The sequence below is a fragment of the Pteropus medius genome, unplaced genomic scaffold, assembly GCF_902729225.1.
Source record: "Pteropus medius unplaced genomic scaffold, Ma_sr-lr_union100, whole genome shotgun sequence".
Taxonomy (NCBI): domain Eukaryota; kingdom Metazoa; phylum Chordata; class Mammalia; order Chiroptera; family Pteropodidae; genus Pteropus; species Pteropus medius.
The window spans coordinates 6,718,777-6,738,665 of record NW_024344240.1 but is presented as its reverse complement, the minus strand read 5'-3'; the positions used below and the strand labels follow the sequence as shown (position 1 = coordinate 6,738,665).

Below are 19,889 nucleotides of genomic sequence, written 5' to 3'. Positions count from 1 at the left end.
GAAAGACCAATATTCAGATTCTCATAATGGAGCTGCTTAGGCAGTCTCTAAGTGCCAATTATCATTTCTGTGAACTAAATTTTACTGAGATTAATAGAATGTTGTGTAATTTTTTTCAGTCTATAGGAACTGAATGTGGTTTATATAACTAACTTACTGTGCCTTAGAAGTATTTGCTGGATTTCTGCTTCTAGGAAGGTGGAATGTATGTACATAACACTATTCTCACTAAGTACAACTACCCTGGACGTTATGTATAAAACAAACAGAAGAATTTGAAAGGTATAGAGAATAAGGGAGACTTGATAGGGACCTTGGCACCCAATGAACAATACAGCAGTGAGTTCCTTGAGTTTTCTTTGTACCTCATATACTCCAGATGTGAACTTTAAGCCTGGAAATCTGGAAATGACAGTGGGCACAGAAGAAAAAGCCCATGAAAAAACCTAGCTAAAAGACTAAGAGAGGGTTATCCTAATAAAACAGATAGCTTTTAGACAATAACCAATCTATTCCAGCCAAATACCACAGAAAATATTGCCATCCCACCTCTATTTACAAGATCAAGGCTGAGTGTGGAGCCTGGATTTCCCTCCTCATTAGGCTATAACAAGTTGCCCCAAACCCCATGATAGTGGTGTTAGAGAAGATGAGTAAGGAACCTGGACTTTTATCCCCAATAGGCAGTAATCAGTTTTGTCCTCTCAAACTCTCCCCATGTCAGTAGAAACCACATGTGAAACCCGGACTTCACCTCAACCCAGCAGTGACAAAGCAGCCCTTGTCCTTCAGTGTAAATCTAACAAAACATTGATGAAAGAAAGCAAAGAGGATCTCAATAAATGGAGAGATATACCATGTTCATCGTTTTAAGACTCAACATTTATTGAAGAGGCTTTTCTTTCGCCATGGTTTTGGCTCCTTTGTTGAAAACTGTTTGTCCATATATGTTTGGGTTTACTTCTAGGCTTTCAATTCTGTTCTGTTGGTCTCTATGTCTATTTTTCTGCCAATACCATACCACTTTGATTATTGTAGCTTTGTAGTATAGTTTGAAGTCAGGAACTGTGATGCCTCATCTTTGTTCTTTTCTCTCAGGATTCCTTTGATTATCTAGCATCTTTTGTGGTTTCATAAAAATGTGATGATTTTTTTGTTCTATTTCTTCGAAAAATGACTACACTGGGTAGTGGGCACATAATGCAATATAAAGATGATGTATTATAGAATTGTATACTTGAAACTTATATAATCTTATCAATCAACGTTACCTCAATAAATTTAATTTTCTAAAAAAGACTCAATATTGTAAAGATGTCAGTTCTTCCCAAGTTGATATATGGGTTTAACGTAATTCCTATCAAAATCCCAGCAGCTTGTTTCTCTATATAGACAAGATTATTCTAAAACTTATATGGAAAAGCATGTTGGAGTGAGGGTCGAGGCGAGACTTGCTCGGTATAGAAGTGCCAGCAGTATCCATTGTTCACTGTTGAGCCCTCCCCTCTCCCAGTGCTACCATAGCTGTGATGTCATCGAACTGGATAACAGAGGATTCCCTGAAACCCTGCCTCCCCCAACCCAGGCCCCACTCAAGCCACATCCAAGTGTGTCCTCAGCAAGTCAGGTGCTCCTTGCTGAGCAGAGCCTACACTCACACTGGAGGCAGCTGGCCTCGGTTTCTGGTGTGGCCTTTTGAGGCAACTATAGGCACAGCATCTGTGGATTGCCTGCTGAATCTTGACAGGTGACCCTGGAGGGATAGAGGTGTGGGCTAAATTTGGCCTGCAGCTGAACCCCTCTCAGGACTGTGCCACTGGACCTACTTCACAAATCCACACTAATAAGACCAGGAAACTTAGGAGCTTTGCTTAGTACAGACATGGAAAGGCAGCCAAAATGGGAAAGCAAAGAAGTAGAAACCATATGACAGAACAGAACAGAGATCCAGATAGAATGGAGTCAAGTAATCTAACAGATACAGAGTTCAAAATACTAGTTATAAAGATGCTCAATGAACTTTTGGGAAATGTAGAGAACTCCAAAATGGAGATGGAGATTATAAAAGGGAACCAGTCTGAAATGAGAACACATAATCGGAGACGAGAAGTACGTTAAATGGAATAAACAAAGGAATAAACAAAGTGAATAAAGAAGAGAATCACATGCCTTATCTAGAAGACAGGGAAGCCAATCAGGACACTCAAACAGAATGGCAAGAAAAAAGAGGCCAAGACTATAAAGATGATTTAAGGAAGATATGGGACACTATTAAGGCTCCAAATATTTGTCTGATAGGCGTAAGTGAAGAAAATCAAGATGTTGAACAAGTATTTGAAGAAATAATGATGGAAAACTTCCCTAACCTGGTGAAGGAAATGGACTTAAAGCCCCAGTAAGCTCTGAGGATTCCAAAAATCAGGAATCCAAAGAGGCTCACACCAAGACACATCATTATCAAAATGCCAAAGGTTAAATACAAAGAAAAAATTTTAAAAGTAGCAAGAGAAAAACAAATAATTACATATAGGGGAACACCCATATGACTGGCAGCTGATTTCTCAAGAGAGACTATGCAGGACAGAAGGGCTTGGCAAAAAATTTCAAAAGAATGAAGACCCAGGATATACCACCAAGAATAATTTATCCAGCAAAGCTATCATTTAGAATCGAAGGACAGATAAAGAGCTTCACAGACAAAAATAAATTAAAGGAATTTATCACCACCAAGCCAGAATTACAGGAAATGTTGGAAGGACTTCTTCAAGAAGAAAAAACATGTATCGAAAACAGGAATAAAGAATGTTAACAACTACATTCCTATCAATAAGTACCTTAAATGGAAAAGAATTAAGTGCTCCAACCAAGGGATGGAGTAGCTAAAAGGATAAGAAAACATATGAAAAGGAAGGATATGGAAAAAGATATTGCTGCGATGAACTTAGAAGGTATTTAATTCAGACAGAGAAAGATAAGCACTATATGATTTCACTTATATGCAGAATTTAAGGAATAAAAAGAACAAACTAATCAAAAACAGACAAATATAGTGGACAATTTGATGACAGACAGAGGGGAGGGGGTTTAGGGGCTGGTAAAATGGGGTGAAGGGTTAAAGAAGTACAAATTAGCAGCTGACAGATGGTCACAGGATGGTAAACACAGCATAAGGAATGCAATTAGCATTAATACATTGACTAGATGGAGGGTCAGGAGAGGGAGGAAGCAATTGGGGGGATCGTTTTACTAACTATATAAATGTCTAACCAATGTATTGTATACTTGAAACTAATTAAAATTAAAGAAAAAAACTGTAAAAGTTAATTCACATATAATAACCTATTTTTTTATTTAAAAAACTTGAAAAAGTGGGAAATGTGTATTCCTGTTATAGAAATTTGACTTTAAAGGATCTCTCCCTTGTGTATTCCTCATGCATTGTTAAAATCTTCAAAAATACACTTGAAACTAGCAAAAAAGAAAAAATAGGGTACTATTTAAATAATTGCATTTTGAAGAATTAAATTCCATTACAAATTTATTTTATAATTCCTTATAAAGCAAGCAAATATGGATTAGTGTACACACAAACACATTCTTTATAACAATAATTTGAAAAGTCTTTTAATAAATAAATTGAAAATGTTAAAAAAAAGGAACAAAGGGGAGGAATCAGTTTATAAAATTCCAAGGCATATAACGATAATAATCCGAATTATGTGATATTGGCAGAGAGAAAGTTATATAGGTCAACGGAACTCATGTAGAATAGACACACAAATACGACCAACCAATTTTTGACAAAGATGCAAAAGAAATTCAATAGACTAAAGATAGACTTTTCAACAATGGGGCTGTAGCAACTAAATATCCATTGGGAAAAATATTCAACCTAAGTCTAAATGTATACGAAAATGAACTCAAAAAGGATCGCAGACTTAAATGTATAATGCAAAACTACAAAACCTTCAGAAAAAATACAGAAAAAATCTTCAAGATCTAGAGCAAGGCAAAGAAATTTTAGACTTAACACCAAAAGCCAATTCATGAAAAGAAAAATTGATAAATTAGGCTTCATAAAAATTTAAAACTTGTCTATGGCCATGCCACCCTGAACGTACCCAATCTCCTCTGATTTCGGAAGCTAAGCAGGGTCGGGCGTTGTTAGTACTTGGATGGGAGACCACCTGGGAATACCAGGTGCTGTAGGCGTTAAAAAAAAAAAAATTAAAATCTTTGCTCTGTGGAAGACCCTGTTAAGGGGATAAAAAGACGAGCTACAGACTGGGAAGAGATATTTGCATACCACATATCTGACAAAGAACTAGTATCTAAGAAATACAAAGATCTCTCAAAACTCAGCAGTAAAAAACAATTCAGCTAAGTCATAGGCAAAACATATGAAGAGCATTTTACCAAATAGATATATAGATAGCAAATAAGCACATGAATAGTTTGACATCATTAGCCATTAAGAAACATAAATTAAAACCACAATAAAATATTACTACAGGCCTATCAGAATGGCTAAAATAAACAATAGTGAATACAGCTTGTAAATGCTTGTAAGGATAATGAGAAACTGGATCCCACATACATTCCTGGTGGAAATTTAAATGGTACAGTCACCCGTAGAAAATAGTTTTGCAATTTCTTAAAAAACTATGGACATCTCATATGACCCAAAAATTGCACTTATTTATCGTAGAAAAAGGAAAACCTATGCTCACATAAAAAGCTATATTAAAATGTTTATAACAGCTTTACACTCAAAAAGTAGAAAAAACCCAGATTTCCTTCAATAGGCAAATGGATAAACAAACATATGTTCTATTTACATAACAGTCTTGAAATGACAAGATCACACAAATGAAATACAGAATAGTGGTGGCCCACGGTTAAGAAGGGGGTAGAGACAGAGGGAAGAGGGCATAACTATAAAAGGACCATATGAGGGAAACTAGTGTTGATGGAATCGTTGTGCATCTTGATTGTATCAATGTCAATAGCCTAGATACGATTTTGTACTACAGTTTTATAAGATGTTACCATTGGGGAATACTGAATAAAGGGCATATGGGATCTCTGTGCATTGTTTCTTAAACTGCATGTGAGCCTACAATTACCTCCAAGTGAAAAATTTAACTTAAAAAGTGTTCATAAAGGTGTTTGATTAAGTATTAAGTAAAATGTAGTGAAAGCGACTGGACCTTGATTAACTGAAGAAGTAATTAGGGTTGTTCACACTGAAGTTTAGTCTTCTCCCTGAGATAAAGCCAATGCTATCAGAAGAGAGAGAGAATATCTAAGTGCCTCTGTTTTATATATGGAAAGAAGCTTTTAATTGACAGAAATTCTTTAATCCCCAAAACATCATGAGGCTTTGTAATTCTATGTATGCATTGAACGCAAATTCACTTCAAGTTAAAAGGAATTCAGAGTCAAAGCTCAAAATGCTCTTAAATGACAGCATTTCATAATATCAGCAACCACAACTAAAGATCAATTACCTTGGCCTGCTGAGATTTCAGGACTCCTCATGTTGTACCTATTATTTTGAGCATGAAGTGTGCATGCCTGTGTCCATACTGACAAAGTGAATCCTTCGTTGGCATTTATCAAAAACATCTAATATATACATTGCGTGTGCAAATTCTTAACCCTATGATTGTTTTGGGGTGCTATCGCCACATATAATAATCTGAAATTGCATATTTCCGTTCCTGTCATTAATACTTTTTTCAGCTTCATATACTCCCTTTGATATTTTTCTTTAACCGTATTCTTGGAGTGGCTAACAAACTACTCAAAGAATGCTCACCATTGTCAGATAAGTTGCATTTCGTGGGTTTGCTTAACTGAACTATTCCGGCATCTGATTCTTTCTCACGGACTAGAAGAGCAAAAACCCATTCATGGTTAATCCAGTTATGCCCACATGATGTTATAAATTGTGGTATTTAGCTCTTTCTAAATTTAAAATGCCATCTCTCTCTCTGGTTATAAGGCTAAATTTTATCCAGGAGGCTAACTGCAACCTAAACATTGGCTTTGTGTGTGTGGCCGGCGATGGGGAAGGAGGAAGAGTGTTGTCTTTGTCTTTGCAAAGTGCTGTGTTTAAGAGCGTGAGCTTTGGAGCCCGACTGGGTGGGTTGGAATCCTAGCTCCACCATTCATTTGCCCGATGACTTAGGGCAACTATTTTAATCGCTCTGTGTCCCAGTTTCCTCATCTTTAAAATGAGATCAATTATAGTACCTACTTCCTAGGAGTCTGGCAAAGATTAAATATTTGTAAAGCTCTTAAAACAGCACCTGGCACAACGTAAGCACTCTATATGTACATATTTTTTTCATCCCTGAGCTGTTGTAAACCACCTACTTCTAGCCTGACTTTGTCTCCAGTTAGAAAAAGGGAGACAATGGTGGGGCAGCATGTGAGGGTTTTGGGGGACATTATGGGGAAACTGCATTAGTATTGGCAGTAACTGACATACTGTTTTGTGAATATGAAAACATTTGAGTGGGGAAATCTGAAGTTCTCAGAAAATCCCATTTACCAAAGAAATTGTGTTAATTACATCCTTGTTTTTCCCTTTTCTTCCAGAAAACCTTCTTATCTTATCTGATAAATTCCATTTATCAGAGAAATTACGTTAATTACATCCTATTTTCCCCTCCCAAATACTGTCAAGGGAGGCAGGTTTTCTGTAATTAAAGAAAACCTGCCTCCCTTGACAGTATTTTGATCAACTTTTCCATGAAAAGGCCATACCTTGCTCTCTAAAATCTAAGCTTCTTCCCTTTTTGACTTTATACCCCTCGTAATATCAGAGAAGGGCGAAAAAGAGGAAGATCACAGAACACGTTTCAGTATAGGTCTTTCCATGGCTCACCTAAGACCTCTCACAGAAAGACAGCAGAGAGGTTTTTCCTCCACCTCCCCTCCTTCTTCACCAACATTAAATCGCTGTTCACTGCCTGCTCTCTACGTGCAGCCTTCAAGGAGACAAGCTGGTTGTCAAAGAAGCATTGCATTTTAATTTACGAAATATTTTAAAATTTAAATTCACAATACAATTTACTTTTCTAAGTATATATGGTACTTTTCTCATAGTAGCGGTATTTTTCCGCAACCCAAGAATTATTTTTTTCCCTTCTAAATATTGAGACAAATATATATATACATATATATATACATACATATATATATACATACATATATATATGTGTATAAATTTATATACATATATATAATAGAGGAAAAAAGCTTAATAATAAATGCAACTGGCTCATAATTTCTTAAATATTATTTAACAGACAAGCTTTGCTTTGCAATAATAATACACCACAGAAGTTTTTTATTTTTTCAGTTATGGCACACAGTAATAGAGAATGTATACAGAATTCACTAAGTGATGGCGTTTCATAGTTATTTGCTTGTAGAATCCAGGAGCTCCTTTTATTACAAAAAAGACGGAACAATGGTTAATAGGAAGAGACAATAATAGCAAGCCATTAACTTGAGTTTATTTACTTTTTTTAACTCTTATTTTTAAGACAACTGACTTAAGTGAAGTTCTTTTATCTCATGCAGCTATTGATGGTCATTTGTAAATTAAGAGAAATTTTGGTTTCTATAAGTCTGTATTTTACCCCAGAGAAAAAGGCGTTGTCATCTCTTCAAAGGGAAAAACATTCCTTAAAGGAACAAACTGCTTTGGAAAAACAAGCATAATCAAAAGGATTGAAAAGGAGAGAAGGGAGCTGAATGAAGAACAGTCAATAAACGTTTGTTAAATGAAGATTGGAAAGAAGAGAGAGAAATCAAGAGTAGATCTTTAAATAATTAACTATCACCAAAGAAAACTCTAATTCAAGATAATGCGCTTCTATTTTTATTTAAAATAGTTTACTTACTTTAAAATAGTTTACTTACTTTAAAATATACATATGTAAAATATGATCCACATATATATTTTAAATGTTTATATATTCATATACATTTATCTAATACATATATATTAGATAAATTTAATACTGAACCACAATATAAATCTACAGTATATTTTCTCTCTGTTCTCTAGAACTTGTAACATAATGGAACCAGCTATAAAGGAAGTCTTCCTAGTTTAATTTTTTGTAGATTTGAATAGTCCTACCAGTGGAAAAGAAATAAATGCAGCTTTGAAAATATCTCATGAAAGAACTTAATGTGAATTTGAAAACCTTCACTTTTGTTGTTTCTGTTTGATACTAATGTTTTTGTCTGTAATCATATATATATAAGTGTGTGTGTATGTGAGCAAATGGCACTCGAGACTGTTTGGATATTAGTTAATAGATAAAATCCAATCATAGCATACAAGCCAGATTGAAAATGAGGTTTCATCATGGGACTGATGATGTGAAAACAAAAGCTACACCTCGTTACAGTGTACTGAATGAACAGTCCTAAGGTTTTAGTTTTATCATTATTATTCATCACGCAATGTTTGCAGTCTCCTGTGGGCGTGCTGGACTTACCTGTGTAAATCCGATCGTGGTACTGGGATTTCCACCCACTCATTGTGGTAGAGATTAACACCACTGTGTTTCTACTTAACCGCTTTCTCATTTATTCAGTGGAAGTACAGCTTAATTCAAAATTTTTTTATACCGTGTTGCTTATTTAAGCCCCAGAGCTGTCCTTGCCTGGCTTCAAAGACTATACGAGGGCAATACTACATGGCCAACTTTCTCTCTTTCCTGACATGCAAAGTGAGGTTCACCTTAAGCCCTTAATACAACTGCTGACACCACGAAGATGGAAGAGTTCTCTACACACACACCTAAGCATGCTTCCAGGCACTTCTAAAGGTATAAGGAATGTTTGTGCTTTTGAACACAGGACCGCTCACACACATGCAATGGCACCAGAAGCCTTAGCTGGTCAAAACATGCCCTCATCAGTCTATCAGAGTATGTGCCAAACCCAGCATTAGTGTCACTTGCTCAGGACTTTCAGAAGATGCATGCATTTTATCTGGGTTAAAACATTCAGTTTACTTATAGAGATAATATATTGATTCAATGACACATTAACTAAGATTAGCTTGAATTATCAACTCAACATTACCTGTCGTGCCCTAGACAGAGGAGGCGTCTCCTTTCTTAGAATGGAGTGCAGAAGAGTAAAGCAGCCATGACAAGAGGAAAGGGACAAATTTGAATCTTAGGGCATTTCTTGAACTCCATGAGTCTCCTCAGGGTTGAGTACAGAGCAGCAAAAAAGACTCTGCAATATGACTGCAGCGGAAGGAAAAGAACTTCCAGGCAAATTTTGCCCATTTCATGATTTTGCCAATGGTCAGAACTAACAGGCATCCTAACTTTTTAATCCACTAAAATATATACTTAGAGATAAATTTGCTGCTCCTGAAACCTTACAATTGATCCTCAAAGGGCTGCTAATGTTCCATCTGAGGATGAAAAGACAGAGCATTCTGCAAAATTATCTGCACACTGAGCTGCCCAAAACAAGCTGCCCTGTTACAAATCGCTTTCCAGTGCAGCATATTTTTGTCGCATGCTAGATATTTATCCAGTACACAATTTTTCTTACATATACAAATCTATTATGTCTATGGTGATCTTTAATGTACAAGCCATTTTATGGACTGGGTTTTTAAATGAACCATATAATATATTCAATCAGAAACATTTTTCTTATTAAGATAAATTAGCAGGTTCTTCATTCCCACTGAATGCCTAGGTGCTTCACTTTACAGCGCTTCTATTTTTAATGACAATATTTAGCCAACCAAAATTTAACCCTTGAGAATTTTTATTGCTGCAGTCAAGAAATGAGTGTGTCACTGATGTCACAGCTCTGCTAAGAATAGTCCGCAGATGTGCTTTTAAGTAAAGAGAGATTTAAAAATAAATGTATTTGACAAGTTGCTGATCATAAGCCTATATTTACCACAACCAAATTAGAATGAGGTTGCACAAAAGTTGAAGTTTATTGTGGAAAATTCCTGAGATGTGCTCAAATTTGACCTCAGAAGTCTTTTCCATTACTTTAAGGAGACATTTTGGCTTCATTGTGCCACACTTTTTCTTATAACTCAAGGAGGACTTTTGTCCTCAAGGTCTTTTGACCTCCAACCTCACACATTCACAATTTCTTGCCAAGTACAAGTCATCAGAAATGGGCTGGTCCTTACATCGCTCATATTCCTACCACTGCTCCATGTGACCTAAGGAAACTTTTTTTTTCTAAAAGCCAAATAGGCAACTCTACATAGTCATAAAATATACATTTCTTTCGAATAAGATTATGTAACGAACTGCAGCACTCCTAAAGTTGCATGCATTATAATGGTTCAGATAACTACTGTTTTAGATCACAGCAGTTATTCCAGATCTCTGTAATGGGGAACACTGTTAAAACGCCAGCATTAAGCAGGAGGCCTCACCAAGACATCATCAGAGGAAATCCATATTTCTGGCCTCCACAGAGACTCCTTCTGAACCCTCTCAACTGCAGACAGCTGAGCACATACATCTTGCAAGTTGTCATTCACAATCACATGATCAGAAAATTAACCAAACTGACTCTCCAGTTTGGGGGCTAACTCCTCTATCTCTTACAGGTCTTCATCCTGCAGGAGAAATAGAAAAATATGGATAGCGCATATTTAATGCAATAAATAGAAATGATACACAGTTTGTTATGCTGTCATGTACAGTTGCAAAGTGATTTATGAAAATAATTAATTCAAATAAATGTCCCCTATCCTAAACTGCACACACAGAAAAAGAAAGAAATGTCTCAGTCCCATGCTTCTGTAACAATAGGTACAGGGTTCAGGGGTGACCGCCATGCAAATTACTTCTCTGAAATTATTTCCCCCTTTGCAAAATAAAGGTGTCGGGCTTGATTATCTCTATGGACCATTCAAGCTTCAAGAATTGATTGATTCAGCTACCGCAGAAGGTCTGGCTGCTAGATCATCTGAGCCCAGTGTCTGTGCACTATGAAAAGTCTCTCAGACATGCACTTCTGTGCTCAGATTTTCTCATTACTCTCATTGCTATTTCTGCCATATCTAGTTTTTTAAACAAGAAAAAGAAATCTATGCCACAAAAGTTATGGGATTTGTTGTTTCTGTTCAGAATTCAACAGAGAGATTGAAGATTAAATATGTGCTCTTTGTAGTAAAAAAAAAAAAAAAATTGTAAAGGAAGTAAGTTGTGCATGAAAGTATTGATAGCAAGATTCTGATAACCAACCTGAATCGAGAAATAATTTTAGCATGCAGCTTATTCGATTTGCTATATTAAGGAGGGAGGTTTCTAGCCCAAATCAGATTTAGAAGTTTACATTTGATTTTTGAATCAGGGTTAAATAGCAATACAGCTGATGGTCTAGGGATTCTGATCTAATCACAAGGATTTATTACATGAGTTTAAAGCTTCCCTTGTTATAATTAGGTTCCCAGCTACCTACATGACCAATTTTAGAGACTTGTTGTAAAGAAATCCCACCAGTCCCCCCAAATAGTATAGATCTGAGCATGTGAATGATATAAGAAGGAACAAATACATGCTGAGTTCCTACTATGTGACATGGACAATGTTAGTTACTATACATACATTGTTTTATGTATTGGAAGGCTGTGTTTCTGGTAAAGATATGGGATCTGAAATACTGGTAAAGATATGGGATCTGAAATCAACTGTCCAGGTCAAATCCATCTAAAGTATTCAATAACAATAAAATGTAGCTCTGTTAGTTAATCTGTGTATGCTTCAACTTCCTTATCTACAAAAATGGGGATTTAAAATAATACCTGCTTCTTTAGATAGTTGGGACAATTAAATAAGATAAGTTGTACAGTGCTTTAAGCAAGACCCAGCACATAGAAAATATCCAAGTAAGGTTAGCAAATAACAGGTTTATGTTTATTAAAATTCATGACTGAGTAAAAATTATTTTGCATGTAGTTTACAGATAGGCCCAACTGGCGATTTAGATGTGTCAACAATAAGTATGAGGAATTTTTAAAAGGAAATGTTAGGTGAGTTACAAAGAGCAAAGAAGCAGAAATATGAAGATTCATGGGACCGCCTTAAAGAAACAAGCAAAGGGAAGAAACAAGATGAGCGGATTAAAACTTGGAACAGTCCTGGGTATAATCATGAGAGAAGATGTGGTAGCTGGAGCAGCTGAAGCGGGAGAGAGGTTGGATCCAGAATGACTCAGTGAGTGGGACACTAGGGGCACATTACCAGATTTAGAAAGTTAGCTCAGGTCTGAACTCAATTCAAAGGAGAACACCAAAAACAATGCACCAAAACATCCTGGCGTGTTCGGTGAGTGGTGACTCAGAAAAGGCTCCTTCCTGGCCTGAAGGTGAACAAAATATGGAAATAGGAAGCAAAACACAAAAAGAGGATAAAAAAAGAGGGAGTCTTACCAAAGAAGGTGCCAAGAAATGAGCCTCCCCAAATCAACTTGAAGAAGGGATCAGTGGTCTTCTATGCCAAGTAATATGTTCTATTATATCGATAAAGAAAATCCTCTGCCAAAAACTCATAAAATGTGGATAAGATATATTTTAAAATATTGAGGCATAGCTGAGTTGGCAGGAACATAAGGACAAGAGGCCACAAACAATAAGAAATCATGATCCAGCGCAGTATGTATAAAGCCAGTTTTTGTTCTGAGAGCATCTATTCATCCCCAGTGGCAGAGAATCTGACTTTTAATTAGCCCAAGTAGTGAAGAGGACCAAGCAGAGATCCCTGTGTAAAGCTAGAACCTCAAAATATGAGGAAATCACAGCAGAGAGGAGATAGGAAATAGAGGGGATGATCTCACGTATTGGGAAATTGCACGGTTCAGCTTAGACTCTGAGCAGAGAAGAAAATAAGATCAAAATGTCTCCTATAAGATCCTCCAACCATCTGCTTATTTTGACATGAATGTGTGTCTTAAATTCACATTACCCATAAGATGTAAACATCCTCAAGCTAAAAATTTAATTGAAAGTGTTGGGGATTGATTTTTTGCCTCCAAGCACTTGCCATGAAGAAAGGCAAGTATACTTTATCTATGCCTCAATTAATGTTCACATATAAAGTCTCAAGGAACGTGAGCTTCCTCCAAGCCCAAATTCTCTAAACATACAAGGAAACAAGCCACTATGAGTGAAAGTCAGAAGTCTTCAGAAACAGATCCACAAAGTGAGCAACTATGAGAATTATCAGAGTCAAAATATAAAATGAGTGTTTTTAATATTTTCAAAGAAATGAAAGCATGGTGCAGAAATAAGAGACAGTCAGGTAGAGCAGGACCAAATGGAATGTCTAGAAGTGAAATGTTGAAAAATTAAAATTAAAATCTCAATAGTTGGATTAAACAAGAGTATAGCTATGGCCAAAAAAAAAAAAAAAAAAAAAAGTAATTGATGAAATGGAAGAGAAATCTGAAGAAACATAGCACAAAGAGACGAAAACACAAGAAACATTTTTTAATGTTAAATTGTGTAGAAGATGGAGTTAAAAAGGGTTAGCGTACATTTAATTGTGGTACCAAGAGAATAAACTAAAGAAAAAGAAAGGATAGACAATATTCAAAGAAATAATATTGGAGAATTTTCCAAAATTGATTAAATGTGTCTATCTTCATATTCAAGAAGCCTAACAATTAATTTTAAGCAAAATAGATAAAAATAAAAATGAATCCCCAAATAGAAACAATATGGTGAAGCCCCAGGACACCAAAGAAATAAAGATAAATGGAGAACTATAAGGAACTGTTGGGTAGGGGGGACGAGAATGAAGACAGATTATTTACGAAGGAATTAGTTTAGACTAACAGCTGAGTTTTCAACAACAGAAGTGGAAACCTGATGATGTTAGAATAATATCTTCAAAGTGTGTTAAGATTTCAAAGGCAACCTCCAAAAAAATACAAATAGAGTGCATAACATCCAAATTAGTAGCACGAAAAATGGAATGACAAGACAGATATTAACCAATCAAAATGATGGCCAAAAAAGCAGAAAATAAGAGACCAAAAGAGTAGGATGAATATAAAACATAAATTATATGGTAGAGATAAATATAAATATATTGAAAGAAACAATAATTGTAAGTGGACTATAATCAACCTTTAAAACATAGAATTTTCAAACTCTTTCTACAGAAAAGATACTCTTAAAATCTAAAGACTCAAAAATATTAAAGGGAAAAAAACCTTGTGCAATTATTTAATTATCAGGGGAAAATATAAGCTTTAAAGTAAAACACATAGTTATAGAAGGTAATTACAATTAAAAATAAACAAATCACCAGGAAAATATAATAGTTTTAAACTTACAAGAATCTAATATTATATTAACAAAATATTTTCAAAACTATCAGGAGAAATTGACAAATCTAGCATCAAAGCAGAGTTTAACACAGTTCTCAATAAATAATAGAGTAAGTAGACAAAAATGAGGAAGTACATAGAATATTTGAAAAACAATTTTAAAATTCTTTTACTAAATTTATTGGGGTAACATTGGTTTATCACATAATTTAAACTTCAGACATACAGCTTTATAATATAATATCTGTATACTCTTGTGTGCTCACCACCTGAATTCTAGTCTCCTTCTGTAACTATGTATTTGACCCCCTTTACACTCTTCTTTTCCCCCTTCTGCCCTGGTAATCATCATTCTGTTGTCTGTATCTATGACTTTGTTTGTTTGTTTTGTTTGTTGCTTTTTTGTTTTATAGCCTACATATGAGTAAAATCATATGGTTCTTGTCTTTTTCCATATGACTTATTTCAATTAACATAATACACCTAAGATCTGTTCATGTTGCCAGAAATGGTAATACTTTATCTTTTTATGGCTGATAGTATTCCATTGTATATATGTACCACTTTTTTATCCAGTCATCCATCCAAGGACATGTCTTGGCTATTGTAATGCTGCAATGAACATAAGGGTACATATATCTTTCAAATAAGTGTTTTAGATTTTTGAAGGTAGATACTCTGAAGAGGAATTTTTGGATCATATGGTAGCTCTATCCTGAGTGTTTTGAGGAACCTCTATACTGTCTTCCACAGTGGCTGCACCAATTTACTTTCCTACCAGAAATGTACGAGGGTTCTCTTTTCTTCACGTCTCCAACATTTGTTATTTCTTGTCTTATTAATAATAGCCATTCTAACGGGTGTAAGATGATATTTCATTTTGGTTTTGACATGCATTTCCCTTATAATTAGTGATGTTGAGCATCTTTTCGTGTACCTATTGGCCATCTGTATGTCTTCCTCAGAAAAGTGTCTATTCAGACCCTGTGCCCATTTTTTAATCTGATTGTTTCTTTTGTTGTTATTGAGTTGTATGAGTTCTTTATATATTTTGAATATTAGCTTCTTATCAGAGGTATCATTTACAAATATTTTCTCCCATTCGTTTGATTGCTTTTTTGTTCCATTGTTGGTTTCTTTTGTTTTGTAGAAGCTTTTTAGTTTGATGTAGTCTCATTCATTTATTTTTGCTTTTACTTCTCTTGCCTTTGCCGTCAACTTCACAAAAATCCCTCTAGACTAAGTTCTATAAGTTTAGTGCCTATGCTTTCTTCTATGCATTTTGTTGTTCCAGGTCTTCTAGTCAAGCCTATAATCCATTTCGAGTTAATTTTTGTGTATGATGTCAAATAAAAGTCTAGTTTTATTCTTTTGCATGTGGCTTTCCAGTTCTCTCAACACAATTTATTGAAGATTTTTCATCCTGTATTGTATGCTTTTGGCTCCTTTGTCAAAAATTAGTTGCCCACATATGTCTGGGCTCTCAATTCTGTTCCATTGGTTTATGTGTCTATTTTTCTGCCAAAACCATATCATTTGATTACAGTAGCTTTGTAGTATAGTTTGAGGAAGTGTGATACCTCTGGATTTGTTCTTTTTTCTCAAGATTTATTTGGCATCCAAGGTCTTTCATGGTTCCATGTAAATTTTTTATTTTGTTTGTTTTATTTTTGTAATAAATGCCATTGGAATATTGATAAGAATTGAATTAAATCTATAGATTGCTTTAGGTAATATGACAATTTTAACAATGTTATTTCTTCAATCCATGAACAATTAATATCTCTCAATTTCTTTGTGTCATTATCAATTTCTCTCAACAATGACTTATAGTTTTCAGTTTATAGGTCCTTCACCTCCTTTGTTAAGTTTATTCTTAGGTATTTTTTCCTTTTTTTGCAATTGTAAATGGGATTGTCTTCATTTCTCTTTCTGATATTTTTTGTTAGCATATGAGTACAGAAGGAAAGTATATCAACATAATAAAGACCATATATGACAAACCCTCAGCTAAAACTAAAATCTTTTCTTCTAAGATCAGGAACAAGACATGGACGTCCACTCTCACCACTGTTATTCATCATAGTACTGGAAGTTCTAGTCAGAGCAATTAGACAAGAAAAAGAAATAAAAGTCATCCAAAGTGGGAATGAAGAAGTAAAATTATCATATCTACAGATGACATGATTGCATGTATATAAAGCCCTAAAGACTCTACCAAATATTAGAAACAATAAACAAATAAAGTTGTAGAATATAAAGTCAACATACAAAAATCCATTGCCTGCCTATATAATAACAGCAAAAAAAGAGACAATTTTAAAGCTTGATCTGACAATGGATACATGATTGCACTCGACTCAGGAATACACATTCTTCTAGAAAATGCATGGATTCCTTATGAAAACTGACCAAATTTTAACCATAACTCACATATCAATATATTTCAAAGAGTTTGTTTCACACAGGTAACATTTCTGACTACAACCCTATAGAAATCAGTAAAAAAAAAAAAAAAGAAAGAAAGAAAAAAACAAACAAAAAAAAAACACTGGATATTTGCAGATTTATGATCATTTACATTTTTTAAAAATCTATGGGCAAATTATTAGAGTTATTCCTAGTCTAGTAAAACTGATGAATATGAGAACAACACACAAAGTTCAATATTTCTCATCAGCAATAGTTAGAAAATGAAATTCTCAAAAAGAAATAATATATTCAAAACAGCAAAAAATATATCATATTGAGGAAAAGAGAGAGCTAAAATACGTGTAAGAATTTTATCTAAAACTTAAGAATCTGACTTCAGAAACATTAAAACACTTTTAAAAGACAACTGCAGAGGATATATAGTCAATATTATTGTAATGGTTGTCTGTAATGCCAGATGGGTGCTGGAGTAATTGGAAGGATCACTTCATAAATTGTATAAATGTTTAACCTGTATACCTGAAACTAATAAAAAATTAAAAATTAAATTAAAAAAAGAACTGCAGAAAAATCCATGTGGAAAGATTTGATACTGTAAAGATGTTGGTTATTCCCATACTAACATATGGATACAATATAATTTCAATCAAACTTCCTGCTGGGTTTTATATAGATGAAAAGCTAACTCTGAAATTTATACAGAAAAATAAAGGTTCAAGAATAGTCCATATATGACCAGACAAGAAGACTGAGAGAAAACACTAGTAACTAAAACTGAAAAGCAATGCTGAAGGTATAAATGAGGAGATTATTAAAACAAAATATATAGCCAAGAAATAAACCCATGCATATATGCATACCTGATACTTCATAACAGTGAGAAAAGAAGAATCCTTTCTGATTTGGGAATTAAACATATGTATGAAAAAATTAAAATAGACTCCTACCTTATAACATGAAATTAAAGCATTGTCAGATGAATGAAGAAATAAAATGTAAAAGGCAAAATTTTTAAATCTTCATAAGAAAATATACAAAAAACATCTTTATGAAGTAAAAACTATAAAGAGAATTATGCAGAAATTTAATTACATTAAAATGAATAAATTTCATTCCATGAAAAGACCTCACAAAAAGAATGATAAGACAAGTAGACAAGCAGTAAATATTTGCAAGACATATAACTGACAATGGATTAATAACCTGAAAATCTAAAGAATTCCTCTAAATTAGTAAAAAAAAAAAAAAAAAGGGTGGGGCATTTCACAGAAGAGAAAATACAAATCACTAATAAACTTTACAAAAGATGCTCAAACATTTTAGAAATCCTGGAAATACCATATTCAGAAAAGTGATAAAAATTTAAGTTAGATAGTATCAATTATTGTTGAGTATATGGAGCAATGGGAACTCTCATACATGCAAATGGACATATACATCATACTACCACTTTAGAATGTGCTGCCATACTACCTATTAACCCAAGGGCTCAGCAATTCCACTGCTATGCATACGAACAAGAGAAATCCTTACACACCTATCAGGAGATAAGTATAAGATTATTCACATCAGCATTGTCTATAATTATCACAAAGGAACCTAAATGTCCATTGATTATAAAATGGGAAAATTTTAATTGTGACATAATCATACCATGAAATGTTATAAAATGAGTAAACCACAGCTATATTAATATGAATAATTTTCAATATAATATTTAGTGGATTAGGAGAAGCAAATTACCGAAAGGTTCTATGCTCTGTTTCATGTATATACATTTAATTTTATATAAAGTGACTATATGAATATATCTGCCCCATTAATATGAGACCCTCATTGAACTAATAAGGAAGGTTTGCTAAGTATTTCCTCCCTAAAAGAAAAGGCCTAGAAGTCACGGATTCAACTTTTTGGCCTGAAATTACATCTTCTATGGTGCATTTTTGGACCATGAACAGAAAAAAAAAAAAAGATTTCTCAGACCCTGGGCTGACTGGGATAAAGATTAGAATGGAGTGATTTCCCACTTAGTCCGCTGACTAGGTATTATTGTCCTTGGTCAAATCAGAAGACAGCGTCTGTTCCTCCCCATCACACACCAAAAGTTTTTGAAGAAACAAGAGAAAAATTATAAGAGTAATTGTTTCCACAGTAAGAGCAGCAACAACATTTTTCCAGGTATTCATGCGCAAACATTTTCAGTACCGAGCTTTGCTGAATAAGCTGCCATCCTGCATCTGCAATGCTGTTGCACAAGCCCAAGTTCCCTGATAGAAGAGGCCTCCAACTGCATGCCTGGGGAAATCTTCCAAAGAAAAGTCTCGTGCTGTCTGGGGCTCTGAAACATTTCTGTGTGAAGGGCTGACTGACTCAATGAGCCAGCGACAGATTCCTATCCTAAACCAGCAGCCTGGACTTGGTCTCCTGCCTCCCCACACCCAGTGCCTGACTCAGCTCCCATCCCAAATCTACAGCTTTATTCCTAGGAACACAGAGGAAAGGTATGCTGCAAGTCAAACTTATTCATCATGTGGAGACACCTGACCCACACAAAGTGATCTTGGGGCTCACGTCTGGATACCACATGGGTTAGTGGGGCCCAAATTCGGTTGGCAGGCTCAGCAGTTCTGCCAGAACTTTGGCACTGGGAGATTAACCAAGAGCTAGACTGGAACAAATCTGCTTTAACTCACCAGTTTCAGCAGTGGCTCCATAGTAATTGCATTGCCGTGAACTTGCGTGATGAAGTTGCAGGCATAGTGGCTTCATGTAACCACCGTCGGACAAATCCTATTTAATGACAACCAAGCATTTTCTGGAAAAGATTCCTCCAGCTACACAAGGAAACCGCCACCTGCTTAGATTAGTCAACACCTACAAAGTGAGAGACTGAGTCTTCAGGGAGCAAACTCTTATAGAAGAGTATAATGTACTCCCCATTTATATGTTTATTATGTCAAAAAAATAAAAAATAATAATAAAACTTTAATTCCTCTTTTGTGAAAAATTGAATGAGAAAAAAAATCTAATTTCCACTGACCCCAGAGAAGAGCCTTAGTCTTACATCTCATCCAATTTTTTTTTAAAAAAAT

At 34.8% G+C, this 19,889-nt stretch overlaps 1 protein-coding gene and 1 pseudogene across 2 annotated transcripts in view; both read left to right on the top strand.

Annotated features, from left to right (window-relative positions):
• Positions 1–19,889, top strand: part of XKR4 (XK related 4) — a 388,695-nt gene that overhangs the window by 307,623 nt on the left and 61,183 nt on the right. The gene's annotated exons all lie outside the window — the stretch shown is intronic.
• Positions 4,094–4,212, top strand: LOC120607475 (uncharacterized; annotated as a pseudogene).